General features: G+C 51.5%; 1 protein-coding gene across 8 annotated transcripts in view; it reads left to right on the top strand.

Annotated features, from left to right (window-relative positions):
- The first annotated feature begins 479 nt into the window (after positions 1-479).
- Positions 480-14,166, top strand: part of CASZ1 (castor zinc finger 1) — a 155,287-nt gene continuing 141,600 nt past the window's right edge. For 6 of the 8 annotated variants that reach the window (XM_027110211.1, XM_027110210.1, XM_027110206.1 and 3 more), the window contains exon 1: positions 6,941-7,129. The gene's annotated coding sequence lies outside the window, so the exon portion shown is untranslated. Of the gene's footprint in view, positions 590-6,940; positions 7,130-14,166 lie in introns of those variants that run through there. The other 2 variants (XM_027110209.1, XM_027110221.1) reach the window with 2 other exon arrangements.

The raw sequence follows: 14,166 nt of genomic DNA on the forward strand, positions 1-14,166 counted from the left end.
TGGGGCAGAAGGACTTCAGGGAAGGCTCCCTGGAGGAGGTGATACTTGCTTTGGTCTTAATGGGTGAGTGGGAGGAGGACAAGTAAAGAAGGGGAAGAAAGGCCTTCTGGGAACAGCCTGGATGAAGGCCTGGAGGGGAGACCCAGCAGGGTATGTTTGGAGCTCTAAGCAGCTCCGTGTGGCTGGGGCAGAGGGTGTGTAAAGTTGTGACAGAGGGAGCGTTGAGAGGTGAGGCTGGAGAGCTGGGCAGGGCTGTCGCTCTCATCCGGGCCAGGTTGGCACAGCGGGACAGCCCTCCCCCACCCACAGTCAGCTACCTGGCACGCCTGTCCGTGTGACACGAGGGCCCCTCATCAGCAAAACAGCTCTTTCCTGCCTCCCCGGCCAGCCCCGCCCTCTGTGAGACACGGTGCCATGGGCGGCGGCCAGCACCTGCGCAGGTGCCAGTCGGGAGCCAGCATGGCCACTTCCGGAGTCTCACGGCGGGTTCCTTCTGCTCGTGGCCTGGCCACGCCAACCTCAGGCGGGATTGCATCCTGGGACAGAGCAGCACGGCCATGACTAGTCCAGTTTGCTTCTGCCCTCGGAGGTCTGTGCTGATTTCAGATCTGGGAGAGGTGGGAGGAAGGAGGAAGGGGCTGGGGCTGAGATATGGCCCCACGTGGTACGTGGCAGGAACCACCAGGCTCCGGGAGTGTGGCTTGTGCTCTGAGGACAGGTGGCCCCGTTGACTTCTCCATCACTTGGTTTCCCTTGTTCCACAGGGCTCTGGTGCCAGGCCTGCCCCTCCCTGACAGGCATGGGAGGGGGTAGGTATCGCCCATGGATCTTTTTTTTTTAAGAGATGATGTCAGCCGTCAGCCCTGCCCCTCACCTGGCTGTACTTCTCTGTATTCAGGTGTCTGCTGACAGCATGGGCATAATCTTCCAGTGTGCAAATAGAGCGCAGCTATACCTGCATAGACCCAGACCCTCCTTTAAAGGGATACGTGTCCCACAAATGTGTGCGCGCGTGCGCACGAGCACACACACACACACACACACACACACACACACACACACACTCCCATACAGATAAAATCAGACACATACCTCACCCCTTGCCATGAAAGACACTCCTATCCAAACACATCCTTAAATCTCCCAGGCAGACTTCTGGGGTGGGCTCAAAAAGATGTGCCTGGTGGATCTCACTTAGATTCGTTCTTTTAATTTTTCAAGTCCAACTCAAACCCAAATACAGCACTCTCAGATTGTGGGTGTTTTGAAATTTTCTGCATTATATTTATATTTGTATGTTTCTGTGTTTCCTGAACTGTTAGCATTGAATGCGAATTACCCTTTTTTCCCCCCAGAAATTTAAAGCTATTTAAGAAATAGAGATGTTCAGAGGATATTAAAGCTGAAAGGGATAGAGAAGTCAGAGACTCTGGGATTAGGGAACATTCCCTAAAAGGAAAAAATTAGTCACCTGCAATTCTTTCTCGTTACCAGGTAAGGGTAAACATACATACCAAAAAAGTGAATTAATTAGAACCAACTCGAAAAAGGAAAAGGTTGAACCAGAGAGCAAAACAGCCTGTCCCTTGACAGGAGCTGGCTGAGAGCTCAGACAGGGAAATGAAAGGAGGTACAAAGTGTGGATCCTGAACTCGGAAAACAGGTAGTGTTTATGGCATAGAAATCCCTAAGGCTCCTCTGTCCAGAGAGGTTTCTGGAAGGTGTGGGTGGAGAGGTAGGAGGGGGCAGGAGCTCATCCCGGTTGAGGCTGAAAGACGAAGATAGACCCCACCCCTCTGCCCCCAGGAGCTGAGCAGATGCCCTAGAAGCCTGGGCTCAAGTAGACGTTCTAGAAGCCCCCCGAGAACCTGTAACAGGGCTCTGCTGTCCACTCCAGCTCCCGGCTCCTAAGCATCTGTCCTTCTCATCTCTGCCCGAGGTGGTAGGTCTGAACAAGGCCGCTCAAACCTTGAAACAGCCCCTGCTTGTGGCCAGCAGGGTTCTAATAAGGATTCATTACTGGAATCACAGACTCTTTCACCCATTAAATTAACAGGGGTTTAAAAAAAAAAAGAGTGAGAATATCGAAGACTGGAGAGATGGGGCTGACTCACACACAGCTGGTCAGAGGGCAAGTTCATACACCTTCTGGGGAGGGGGCACTCTGGCAACGGGAGTCAAAGCTCTGAAATGCACGCTCGCTCTTTGACTCACAATTCCACTTTAAGGAATGTGCGTGATTACTTAGGGACAAGGATATTCATTAGCGCTCTTTATCATAATGAAATGAATTGGAAATGAGTTCGATGTTCAAAATTTCCAATAGTGTGGGACTGGTTAAGTAAATGGTGGTCAAGCTCTACCATGGGTCCACAAAACATCACGTTGTAGAAGAGTGTTTAATGACGTGAGAAAACCATGCTACGTACACATAGCCAGCCGGTTTAAAAAAACCCCAGAATGTTCAATGTGCTGACTTTATAAAACAAAGCAAAAAACAAACAAAGACCCTAGACTGGCAGGAAATACAACAAAATATCAACAGTGATTATCCATGGGTGGTGGGATTACAGACGATTAAAATATTTTCCTCCTGTTTATCTGTATTTTCTGAATTTTTTACAATAAACACGTATTATATATATTGTCAGAAACAAATAATCATGTACTTTGCAAAAAGAATGAGGGAATTTGGGGGTGGAAGGGCTTGTCAAATCTGTCAACTTGGATGGGATTTGGGAAAAAGCCCCTCTCCCATACTCCCTTCCCAGGACTCCCAAGGGAGACATTTAAAAAAAAAAATGCACTCAGCTTTTTTTATTTTTAATTACAACTTGCCCAGTAATCACCATAATCACTTATCTTGGGCATTTGTTTAATTATTCAGTCACTAATAGTCACTGTGATGCCAGGACCATGAGAGGCCCAGTGAACTCGAAAAACACAGACCTCACCCAGGGAGGACCTCAAACCCAGGAGCAGCTTCGGAAAAAGGGAAACAAGTACATAGTCTGTAATTTTTAAATTTAAAAATAGTGATTGTTTGCCAACACTGATTGAGTGCTTCATGTGTATAAAGCCTGGTGCTTGGTTCTGTGATTTCTTTGATTCCTTTTGTCTTTTATTAGATTGAAATAAGATTTATGCTTGAAAAGCAGATTTGTTCTACTTCCTTCCTCCTCCTCTCCCAACACATTCAAGTTTCATCTCAGAGTAAAGGTAAAAATGCTTGTTGCACTCGGGTAAGCCGGGAAGTGAGGCTTTGGTCACCTCCCCATCCCTGCAACTGGTCCTGGGGGGTAAAAAGCATCAGCTCTGGAGTCAGTCTAGTTCAGCCTTGGGAAAGTTATTCTCTGTGCCTTGGTTTCCTCATCCGTATAATGGGTATATTCATAACAGTAACCACCTGGTACAGTTGTTGTGACGATCTAATCAGATAATACGTACAAGTGTTTAGCGTGCTGCCTGGCACATAATAACCACTTGGTAAATAACAGCTATTGACGTACGATTAGGTGTTGCTTTCCATCACTGTAGAGGACCAGAAACCAAAAAACTGTGACCAGGAAGCCGAGCTGTGATTACTTTCAAGGCTGTCCCAGTCACACAGACTTAAATTTATTTGTTCAAAATCAATCATTGAGAGGCTCCTGGGTGCCAGGCACTGTGCTTGGCTCCTCGGCTCCCGCGACAAAGGCACAGACCCTAAGGCTCACAGTCTAGTGGGGAGGGACTTCCCTGGAGTCTTAGAAATGGGAGAGGCTCTTCATCACACGCAGCCCACCCGCAGGTAGGGGGCTAGAAGGATGGCCTCCATAGAGTCCTTAGTTGACCCCACCTCCCCTCCTGCCTGTACAGCCTCCTCTGTTGAGGAACAAGTCACCAGAGCCATCTACTTCCCCACTGTCAACCCCTGGCCAAAAGCCAGGGAGTGGAAAACTCGGCAAAGCCACCATTTCAACTTGGCAACTCCTGGCGACTCCCAGGTCGTACCAGCTCCTCCTCCCTCCCCCAAACTTTGTCCTAGACACTTTCTACTCATTCTCCTACAGCTTACGTCCCTCAAGGGCAGGGACCGCAGAGGCTTATCTTGATTCACCCCAGAGAGCAAGGGCTTACTAGGTGCCAGGCTGAGGTGTGGAGGACACGAGGGGACACAGAACAAAGTCCCTGTCTCCAAGGAGCTCCCATTGTAGCAGGGGCAGCTGGACAGGAAATACGGAAACAAATGAATAAGCAAAATCTTTGTAGACGCTCAAACAGGGTAAAGTGAGAGAGAAAGGCTGGGGAGCTAATTTAGGGAGAAAGCCTCCCTGAGGAGGTGACTTGCGAGCAGAGGCCTGAATGATGCAAGGAAGCAGCCGAAAGAAGGGCATTCTGGGCAGAGGGGACAAGTGCAAAGGCCCTGAGGTAGGGACAGGCCTGGTGATTTCCAGGACAGCAAGAAGCTAGTGTGTCGGGACAATGTGACCGAGGGGAGGGTAGAGGGAGATGAGGTCCAAGGGCAGGCAGTGGTCAGATCTTGCTGACCATGGGAAAGAGTTTGTATTTTATTTTAGGGAAAGCTCAGGAAATGCTAAAATGAAGCAAATGAGGAAAAGACCATCTGATTTCAGTCCCTGCAAAGCGAGTTGGGTGTGGGGAACAAGGCACTAGAGGCTTTCGAGGCTGGGGCTACTTTTTGGGTGTGGTGCTTTCTCCCAGCCTTTTGCTTTGTTTTAGTTTTTTTTGGGGGGGCGATGGTGGTTGGGAAAGGAAGAGGAGGCCTCCCTTCTCACCTCATGCCATCCCAGGCTTGCCACTGTTTCCAGCTTCCCCCACCCCAGATGTGTTTTCTTCACAGGAGGTAGAAAGTCTCCTTGGCGGGGGTCGGGGGAGGATTGTGAAGCATCTGAGAAAAAATGGAGGGAAGAATAAATGTTTTAATGAAAGTGTGATGGGTGAGATGCAGCTGTTGGGGTGTGTGTGGGGGGGGCAGAGCCTTATAGTGGGAAAGGGGGGAGGGGAGAGACCAGCAAACTCCTCTACCAGCTTCTCAGAGGCAAGGCCTATTGGTTCTTTTTTTTTTTTAAAGATTTAATTTTATTTATTTTTGGCTGTGTTGGGTCTTCGTTGCTGTGCGCGGGCTTTCTCTAGTTGCAGCGAGCAGGGGCTGCTCTTCGTTGTGGTGCGCGGGCTTCTCACTGCAGTGGCTTCTCTTGTTGCAGAGCACGGGCTGTAGAGCGCAGGCCCAGTAGTTGTGGCGCACGGGCTTAGTTGTTCCACAGCATGTGAGATCTTCCCAGACCAGGGCTCGAACCTGTGTCCCCTGCATTGGCAGGCGGACTCTTAACCACTGCGCCGCCAGGGAAGTCCCTTTTGGTTCATTTTTGTCTCCCCAGCCCCGGTGAGGATGTGCTCTTCACTGGGGCTCGGCAAATGCCTGGGGAATGAATGAATGAGTACAGGACTGTTGCTGGAGAAAAAACGGACAGAAGAGGAGAAGGAAGGGAGAGAGGGCAGGAAGAAATGAGGAGAGGGAACACTGGATGTCCCAAGGAGCGACGACAATTACTGGCATTTATCGATCACTGTCTTGGCCCAGGCACTTTTCCTGCATTAACTCATTTTAGCCTCTCAACACACCCGGGCAGTAGTACAATTATTATCCCCATTTTACTGTTGAGGCAACCGACACACAGAGGGGTCAAATGCCTTACTCAAGGTTACCCAGCTGGTAAGTGGCTGGGGTCTGACCCCTAAGCCCAAGCTGTTAATCACGTCTTTACACTGTCCCAGGCGTGGAATGAGCCCAGAATCAAAAGTTAGAACACGGCTTCTCAGGTCATTACCCCTCACTAGTCCTGAGAGGCTTTGCTGAAACCTTGCAGATTAGGCCCCAAAGTCTACCAGCCCGCAACAGTGCTTACCAGCCTGTGGCATTTCCTCCTAGTTTAATGCATTCTGTTGAACACTTCTCAAAGCTGCTGGTCATACTTTCAATTTTTATTCATTTATTCAACGAGTCATTTAGCTATTTGTTTACTAGTGTGGTCAATTTCTCCTTATCTCATCATCAGAGTGTTTCCTCCTTGCTTTCAAGTCTATTTCCATTCTGTCCTTGTTCAGAAGGGAAAACAGGTACAGTGATTGGTCAGTCCTGGGATGGGCACTGGCCAGGCTGAGAAAGCCAGGACCAGAGCCATCGCTGCTGACCTCCAGGCTCAGCCTGGCGTGGCCACCTCAAACCTCCTGGGAGGTGGGCAGGGTGGGCAAAGGGAGAAAAGGGAGGTTGATCTCCAATGGAGTATGAAGGTCCCCCCTCAAAGAGGCCTTCTTTATCACCCGGGCAGGGGAAATTAGCTCTCCCAAGATACCCTTTATCCTATTGCCTTGTTTTATTTTCTTCATGATCCTTTCACTCTCTGAAATAATATTATTCTTTTGTTTTAATGTTCATTATCTGTACCCCCCCACCCCCCCGCCCCACGGCCCGAGGTTCATTCTTCATTGTTCACTTAAGGATTTATTTCTTGCACAATGGACTGAATGAAAAACTCCCTTGCAAAGAATAAGTGCAAAGCGGATATCAAAACAGTGAGGACATCACGTTCTTTTGGGTTCGACAGTTCTAACATTCTAACTTGCAGGAAAGAGCTAGTTCTTCAGAGGAAAAGTGGGAAGCAGACGGGCTCTCGGGGTTCAGAACAGGTGAAAAGTAACCCACTCCCGTCTCTCCTCTCTTGTCCCCCCCGCCTTTGCTCCACTCATTCCGGGGTGGAGAAAGCTTCTCCAGCTGCAAAACGGAGCCGCGCGCTCAGATCTGCTCCGCAGGCCGCGTCTCGCCGCGCGCGCCCGCCGAGCTCCGCGGGGCGGTGGGTGGGAAGAAACCGGGAGGGGAAGGTCTGGGGGTGTGAGGGTGGAGCGGAGCCCGGCCCCGCGATCCGGCCCGGGTTTTGCTTGCCACCCACTCGCCCGCTCGGCCGCGGAGAATTCCTTAATCACAGCGGGCGAGAGCAGAGACTGGGAGCGAAAAATCCGGGATCCGGCAACTTTGGGTAGCGCATGCGCGCCCGCGGCGCTCCATCCCAAACACACACACATTTTTCCCCCGGACTTGGAAAGTCACCCAAAGCCGCCCCAAGTGCAGGTAAGAGACTCGGCGCTCCCTCCGCCGCGGCCCCCCCCACGCCCCTCAGCTCCGCGGGCCTCCCGGGGTGCTTCCCCGCCTCGCCCCCTGTCCGGGTGCAGCCCCCCACCCCCGAGGCTGCCGGTTGCAGCCGGGAGCGGGCGAGCGAGCGAGCGAGAGAGCCAGCCAGCCAGCCAGCCAGCCTGCGAGCGGCGGCTGCCACCCAACTCCGGCCGTGCGGGAGGCAGGGGGCACGGAGGGCTGGCACCCGGGAGCGGGGCGGCGCGTCGCCCGCCGCGGCCAGGGAATGCCCAGCGCGCGGCTCCGGGGAAGGGGAGGGCTGCTGCTCCTGGGGGTCACTTACTCCAACTGAGGGGGCGGCGGGGTAAGGGAGAAGAGGGGGAGGTGCCAGGCGCGAGTGCAGGACTTTGCAAATAGGGTGGGGGCGCTCCCCGCGCTGCGGGCTCCGGGGGGGGCAGGTGCTCGCCAATACCCAGTAATCACTCCTTCCCCCTACGCTCCCCCCCTCAACCTCCCGAGCTGCAGGGGTTCGTGCGCTCTCCAGGGCAGAGAAGGAGGCAGGGGTGAGGGGCGCCTGGGGTGACTTTGCAAGACTTTGCTCAAGGGAAGGGGGTGGGTGGGGAACCCCTCCAGCCGACTCTTGTGCCCCAGTACGAGGGTGTAGGTGCTACCGGCAGAGGTAGGCAGTGTTCACTTAGGCGCGGGGTGCCAGGGGGTGCCTCCTGGTGGGAAAACGAAGGCAAAGGTTGCTTGGCTGGGGGGAGCGGCGCCCCCTTTTTCATTTGTGCCTGGGAAGTTTGTCTCAAGTGCGCTGCTCCGGGCGCGGCAAGTGGAACTCCTCACTGCCCCCCCCACCCCCACCCCAGCCTCTCCGGGTGCAGGGCTGGCAGTGCTGAGCACAGGGAGCCGGGATGCCGGCTCAGGGCCGTGTGACTGTCGGCCGGAGCCCGCCTGAGTCCCGGGAAAAGTTCGGGGGAGTTGCCGCGGTTGTCGTGTGCTCTGGGAGAGAAGTTGCGCCCGGGGACGTGGGATGCCCGGCTGGCGGGCCGGTGGGCGGGTGGAGCCGTGCACTCTCAGGGGGCTCGGTCGAGGTGGGCGAGGGTCTGGTGGGGTCTGTGCCCCCAAGGGTGGGCTGAGGGTGACCCCGGGGCTCAACAGTTGGGGAAAGGGAGCCCTGAATCCAGGGCGCACGGCTAAAATAGGCACCAGGCGGAGGACAGAGAATGGTAGCTTGTGGGAACACGGAGGGGCACCGAAGGGGAGAGGGCCGGGCTGCCTGGTCACTTGGGGTCGAGTTTCAGGGCACAGGAGCGCGTGGTGGCTGGTGGAGGAGTGTCGGGGAGCGGGGCTCCAGGGGGCGCACGGGAATGGGGGATCGACCGGACCGACAGTCCCGGGGCAGGGGGCCGAGTTGTGCGCCCGGGGTGAGCCGGCCGGGCGGAGCGGCGGCCGGTTTATTTTTACTCGGTGGCATTTGCAGAATGTGCAGCTGATGGCCGTCGGCCGCCAGGAAGTTTTGCTTTCTGTTCTTTCTCTCTTTCCGAAGCCAGCGCGGCCGGCAGCGGACCGGCTGGGGAGCCGGGCCTGGGAGGGGAGGGGGCGGCCCTGGGTTGGCAAGGTATGGGCAGGGGCGCACTGGGGCGGCGGGCGGGGGCTGGCCGGGCGAGGGCGGCGGGCGGGCTCTGGGCCGCTGCAGAGCTTTTGGGCGAATGTCTGTCCCCAGCGTTGGAAGCTCCTCGGCGAGGGGAACAGGTGTATGCGCCGTCAATCACGGCGGGAGGGACACTTTGGGGGCGTAGATTAAGATAATAATAATAGATTTTTCTCTAGGGGGTGGGCGCAGATTCTTCCTACAAGTCATCCCCGACCCGGGTCCGGAGTTGGGGGAGGAATGGAGTGCCGAGGGAGGCAGGGGGGACGCTTCACCCTTCCACACAAGTTTCTTTCTCCTGACCCGGCTTCAGCTTGGGAAGCGGGCCTTGGGTGCGGCGAGGACCTCCCTCCAGTCACGCTGGGGAGGGGGCGGGCGCGTGTGCGGTGTGTATGATTTGTCCACCAGCAAAGCAGCAAAAACACCCCTCCAACGTGCCTGGAGCTCCCCCAAACCCGGCTGGACCAAGGGGCAACCCGGGGTTATGCGTCGCTGCCCGGGCGGAGCCTGGGGCCACGACCCTCAGAGCGTGTGCTTGTCCCGCCAACACCCCGTACACTCAAAGAGATGGGGGCGGCGAGGGGGAAAAAGCCAGGATAATCGCCGGGCAAAGTTGGTAAATTTAGGGCGTCTCTAAGCTGGTACAGACGCGCGATGAGCGCGCGCGAGGAGACTGGAAAACAGATCGCCGGGTAAATTGGTGCGCCTGCCCGCCTACCCACCCCACGGCGCGCGCGCGCGCTCGCGCACACACACACACACACACACACACACACGCTACACACATGCACCACACACACACACACGTCGCCGTCCTAAAGGGAGCTGTCCGGGCTGAGCAGGAGCAGCTGCGCCGGGCGTGGTGAGGGGGGTAGTTGGTCCCCGGGGGCTGCGCCCGGGCTGCGCTCCACGTGCCCAGAGGGGGCGCTGGGCCGTTCGGCGCCCGAGCGCAAAGCTCCGGGTTTGCGCCCTGGTGGCGGCGAGGCGGTGCGTCCCGGGCGGGCGTCGCGTCCCGCGCCATCTCCGGCGACTTGCACTGCCTCCGCTGACGCCCAGCTGCTTTCCCACTTCCCAAACTTCGGCATTATGGTTTTCACCTCACTCGAGCTCTGAGACCCTCTCCAGGGCAGGGTGGGGAACTTTTCCCTTCCCGGCAGCGGCCACGGCCTCTCTGCCCGGAATCCGGCGAACTGGAGAAATTGACTCCCCCCCCCCCTCCATCTTGTTAGCCACCTTAGAGGCGGTTAACGAGAGTTTATGGGGAATATTGTTGAACTTCAGTAATCAGGTTTCCAGCGATCTTATGCCTCCTGTTTAATTTATTAGACTAGTTATTTATTCTGTTGATGATAATCTGTTGCTGGTTTCTATGGAGATGTTAAACTGATCTCTTTCAGAAATCAAACTCCATATGCACTAAAACGTTTAAAGGGGCAGTATCTCTCTCCTTTTTCTTTTTCCCTGACTTTTGTTTTGTTTTGCTTTCTAGACTTTGCACCTTGCAGACACTTTGCGTCTTTCTCTGAGTCTCGGTGCATTTTATTTCCTTCTTACGAAGGAGAGAAGCCCGGAGACTCACGCTTTGTGGCAAGTACAGCTTATTATGGCTAGAAGAAAGCCAAGGCTTTGATCCCTAAGTTGCATCATCATTTAAAACAGATCATTTCACCACCACCCCCTTCTCCCCCATAATATAAGAGCAAAATTCTTTCAAGATCAAAGAGTTCAATCTAAAAAAAAAAAAACAACAAACTGTTGTGAAAAAAAAGGAAGTCAGTCAAATGTGAACCTCTCCTATATATCTGCTCCCCTTGTGTTTAAAGAATTTTTTGCATAAGAAAAACAAAACTTGTAGCTCAGCTAATTTTTCATACTTATTAATAGTTTATCTTGCCCCCCCCACACACTTTTTTTAATTTAAAAAGAAGTTCAAAGTTAGATTTCTCTGCCTGCGGGGGTTGAGGTATATTTGCTTCTCTTTTAGATCCTGACCATCTGTTTTTGGAAAATTAGCCTCTGGGAAGAGGGGAAAAGGAGTTTTTACTCAAACCTAATGGAGTGCTTTAAATTTTTTAAAAATATTCTCACCCAAATATTTTAAAGTCTCAATTTTTCTACTTTTTAGAGGAATATCAGTAACCTCTGGTGTATGAGAGCATATCAACTTTTCATCCTTTTCCCTCTTCTCCTCTCCTCAGGTATTTTTCTGTAGACTTGTGACTTTGAGGGGGTGGGTACAGTGAATTAAGAAAGTAAAAAAAAAAAATTATCTTGGTTTGTGACACTCTGAAAAATTGCAAACCCACTCTGAACTCAGATATTTATCACGCTGACAGATATGATACAAAGCGATTGCATTTCCTAATGCTCCTCTGGGACTGAGTTGTAGGTAAAACCATTTAATGCATTTTTAATATTAAAGTAAGGCCTGGGTTCCATTTTCTTGGAGGTGGGGGAGTGGATGTCCCTCTCTGGAACTGATGCTTTCTGAGTGTACTGTTTTGTTTTTCAGCTAGAGCCCACCACTTCCCACCCCTTCACATTTCCACTTACTTTGGGGAGGGATGAGCCGCACACAGGGCATTTGGCTTTTATAAATAAATTTGTATCTGGCCAGAAGATCCAATGCTAAATAAGAGCACACTTAAAAAAAATAATAAAAAATAAATAAAAGAAAAAAACAAACCTCAGACTCCACCCCTGCTCTAGGAAATAAAACAGAGGCAATACTTGACTTTTTTTTCTCCTTCTGCCATCCTGGTTCTCTTTTATATTATTTTATTTTGGAAGAGGGCGGAGTGGTTGTTGCTTCTCAGCTCAGAGGAGAGAGGACCCGTTCCTGTTATTTCCCTCTCTGCTGTATTTTAAAAACGTGTTTGATTTGGATTGCAAACAGAACAGGCTTACAGGTAGAAAAGAGCACTGTGGCTTTAAACTCACGAGTTTGCATATTCTCCTTGTATCTTTCCCCTTTGCTAATTATTGTGTTGTTTTCAGAGCAAATATGTCATATCCATGGCGACCGGGCAGGTTTATTGTCTTTCTGAAGCAATAGCTCACATAAGTAATTAATGACTTTCTTTTTTTTCCTCTGGCTTAGGTTAAACAGATCATTCAAGGAAAGTCATATCTCTCTTCTCTCTTCTCTCTTCTCTCTTCTCTCTCTCTCTCTTTCTCTCTCTCTCTTTTTTAGCCCAGTGACATAAGAACATGAGTTAGAACAAGAAAATACTTTAACCAAGAAGTCAACAGCTTATTTTCCCCCATTTCTTTTAAAAGCTAAAGTGTCAGCTTTCAGACATGTGAGGCTGTCATTCTTGCAGCCGAGAGCAGTGCAGTCCACGCGTGGGTTGGAAATCCATTTGAAGGTTGTACAGCAGGGGAAGTGCTGGCATGGGGGGAGTAACCTGAAGGAATTTGTTTTTGAGGTGGGGGGGAGGCGCTCCAAAATGAGTATTTCTCCTGTATTTAGCGGAATTTAATTAAATTGTGTACAGGAAGGAATTAATGAGTCGGTAGTAATGTCGTCGTCGTAGTCGTCGCCCCCTCCCCCACCCGCCCCCTTTTCCCAGTCTGGTTAATTGGAAAGACAGAGTTTTTCTTTTCAATTCACCTTGAACTTCAGCTTTCTCCAGCCTTTGTTTCAAGTGCTTTTTCCTAGAAAAGTACCTTTTGGAATCCCTTCTGGTTAGTGTTTCCAGTATTATAGCGGGGGTTTGTTTTTTCCCCTTAGACCTACACCTCAGAGCTGGTTTCTGCTTCTCAGGAATCAACAGCTATGATGGTTGATTATGACTTGGATTTTTAAACTTTTTTCTTTTTTGGGGGGGGCAGCTTTTGAGGATGTAAAATGATATAGATGGCCCATCTCTCTTCCGTATCAGGGAGGGTAGAAGCAATGTTTTCCTTTAAAAAAAAAATCACCATTTATGTTCCACCCTTTTCAAATGGACCTTTTGCTAATAAGCCTTATGATGTCACCGGGTAACTTTAGAAATATCCTACGTGTCCAGCTGATATTCTCCAGCAGCCCCGCAACAGACATGCGTTAATTAGGCACATTTATATGCTGTTGCCCCTCTTTTTGAAATTTCAGGTGTAACCAAGGGTTTGTGTGTGTCCTTAAGAAAGGGGAATGAAATAAAGAGAAAAGCATTTATATTATATTTATACCTGGACACAATGAAAAAGGATAGTTCCCCCATCTGAAGTAAGTTAAAAAAGGCTGTGAGTCAACTGAATGAATCTTTAGGCTTTTGGCATTAAAAATAAAAATATAAAGCAGAAGAGAGATTTATTTGGTATCTGGTTTCTGAAGAGGAGAAGAGAAGGCCAGGCAAGTCTGATGCTGAGACTCCAGCGGACTTGTAATTGAGCCCGTAACCTCTTGATGTCTATATCAGAAAAACAGACACGAGCAGAGGGAACGGAGGAGAGGCAAACAAGCCTTGTAGAGGAGGGAGCTCAGGGGGAGATTCACAGAGAGAGAGAGAGAGAGAGAGAGAGATTTAATTTATAGACATTTTAAAAACCGTAATTTCATTAGGATCTGTTCTTCCCCTTCTCTGAAGGGCAGCCCGGCAGACCGATAAGGCCAGTCCCTCTGCCGGGATGCGTGGTGTGTGGGTGGGCGTGAACGTGGGCATCCTTTTCAGTTCCGAGGGAGCGTTTGTTTCCCTTCTGCCTACTTTCTGCTGGCTTCCTCATTTTGGAATTAAAATATCCCAAATCGCCAAAAGTTAGCCGTGGCTTCTGGCTGCCTGGTGGTCTCCCCTGTGGGTGCCGCGCCGCTCCATGAGCGGGTCTGTCTGCTGCCTGGCCTTTGGCATCAGTGTGTCTTCCTTCTGTTGCCAGGTGGCCCGTGGTTCCAGCCACGTGAGACCACTGGAGAGGGTCGGCACCCCCATCGCTGCCCCCTTCAACTTCACCAAGTTAAGTTGCTGTGGTTCGGAGGCCACAGCGTCGGGGGAGCCGGGGGGAAGCTAAAGCCTGTCGTAAATTCTGCAAAAATTAATCAACCATTTAAGAGCTGCCCGTTAACAAGGGTGTACAGGCAGGCCGGGCCTTCTCCTGTTCGCCCTGTTCAAAGTCCAGCAGAGCCAGGGTGGCCGGGACGGTGGGAAGGGAAGGGGGAGTTTGTGTTTTGTTTTTGTTTTTTTTATCTGAATAATTGAGAACAACTGGAGAGAGGGATTTGTTGAATATAAATCCTCAAGTGCCCTTGTTCCATATTGTTGGAATTTTTTTTTTTCCTTTTGGTCTAGATTTGTCCTGTGTGTCTTTGGTGGAAAAGATACGTACAGAAAGAGAGCAAAGGAGGGGGATGGGGGGGGGAGAGAGAGAAAGAGAGGGAAGGATGGAGAAGAGAGAGAGAGGGAGACGTGTG

The sequence above is a fragment of the Aethalodelphis obliquidens genome, unplaced genomic scaffold (assembly GCF_003676395.1).
Source record: "Aethalodelphis obliquidens isolate GAN/ISIS:26980383/991018 unplaced genomic scaffold, ASM367639v1 scaffold9, whole genome shotgun sequence".
Classification (NCBI taxonomy): Eukaryota; Metazoa; Chordata; class Mammalia; order Artiodactyla; family Delphinidae; genus Aethalodelphis; species Aethalodelphis obliquidens.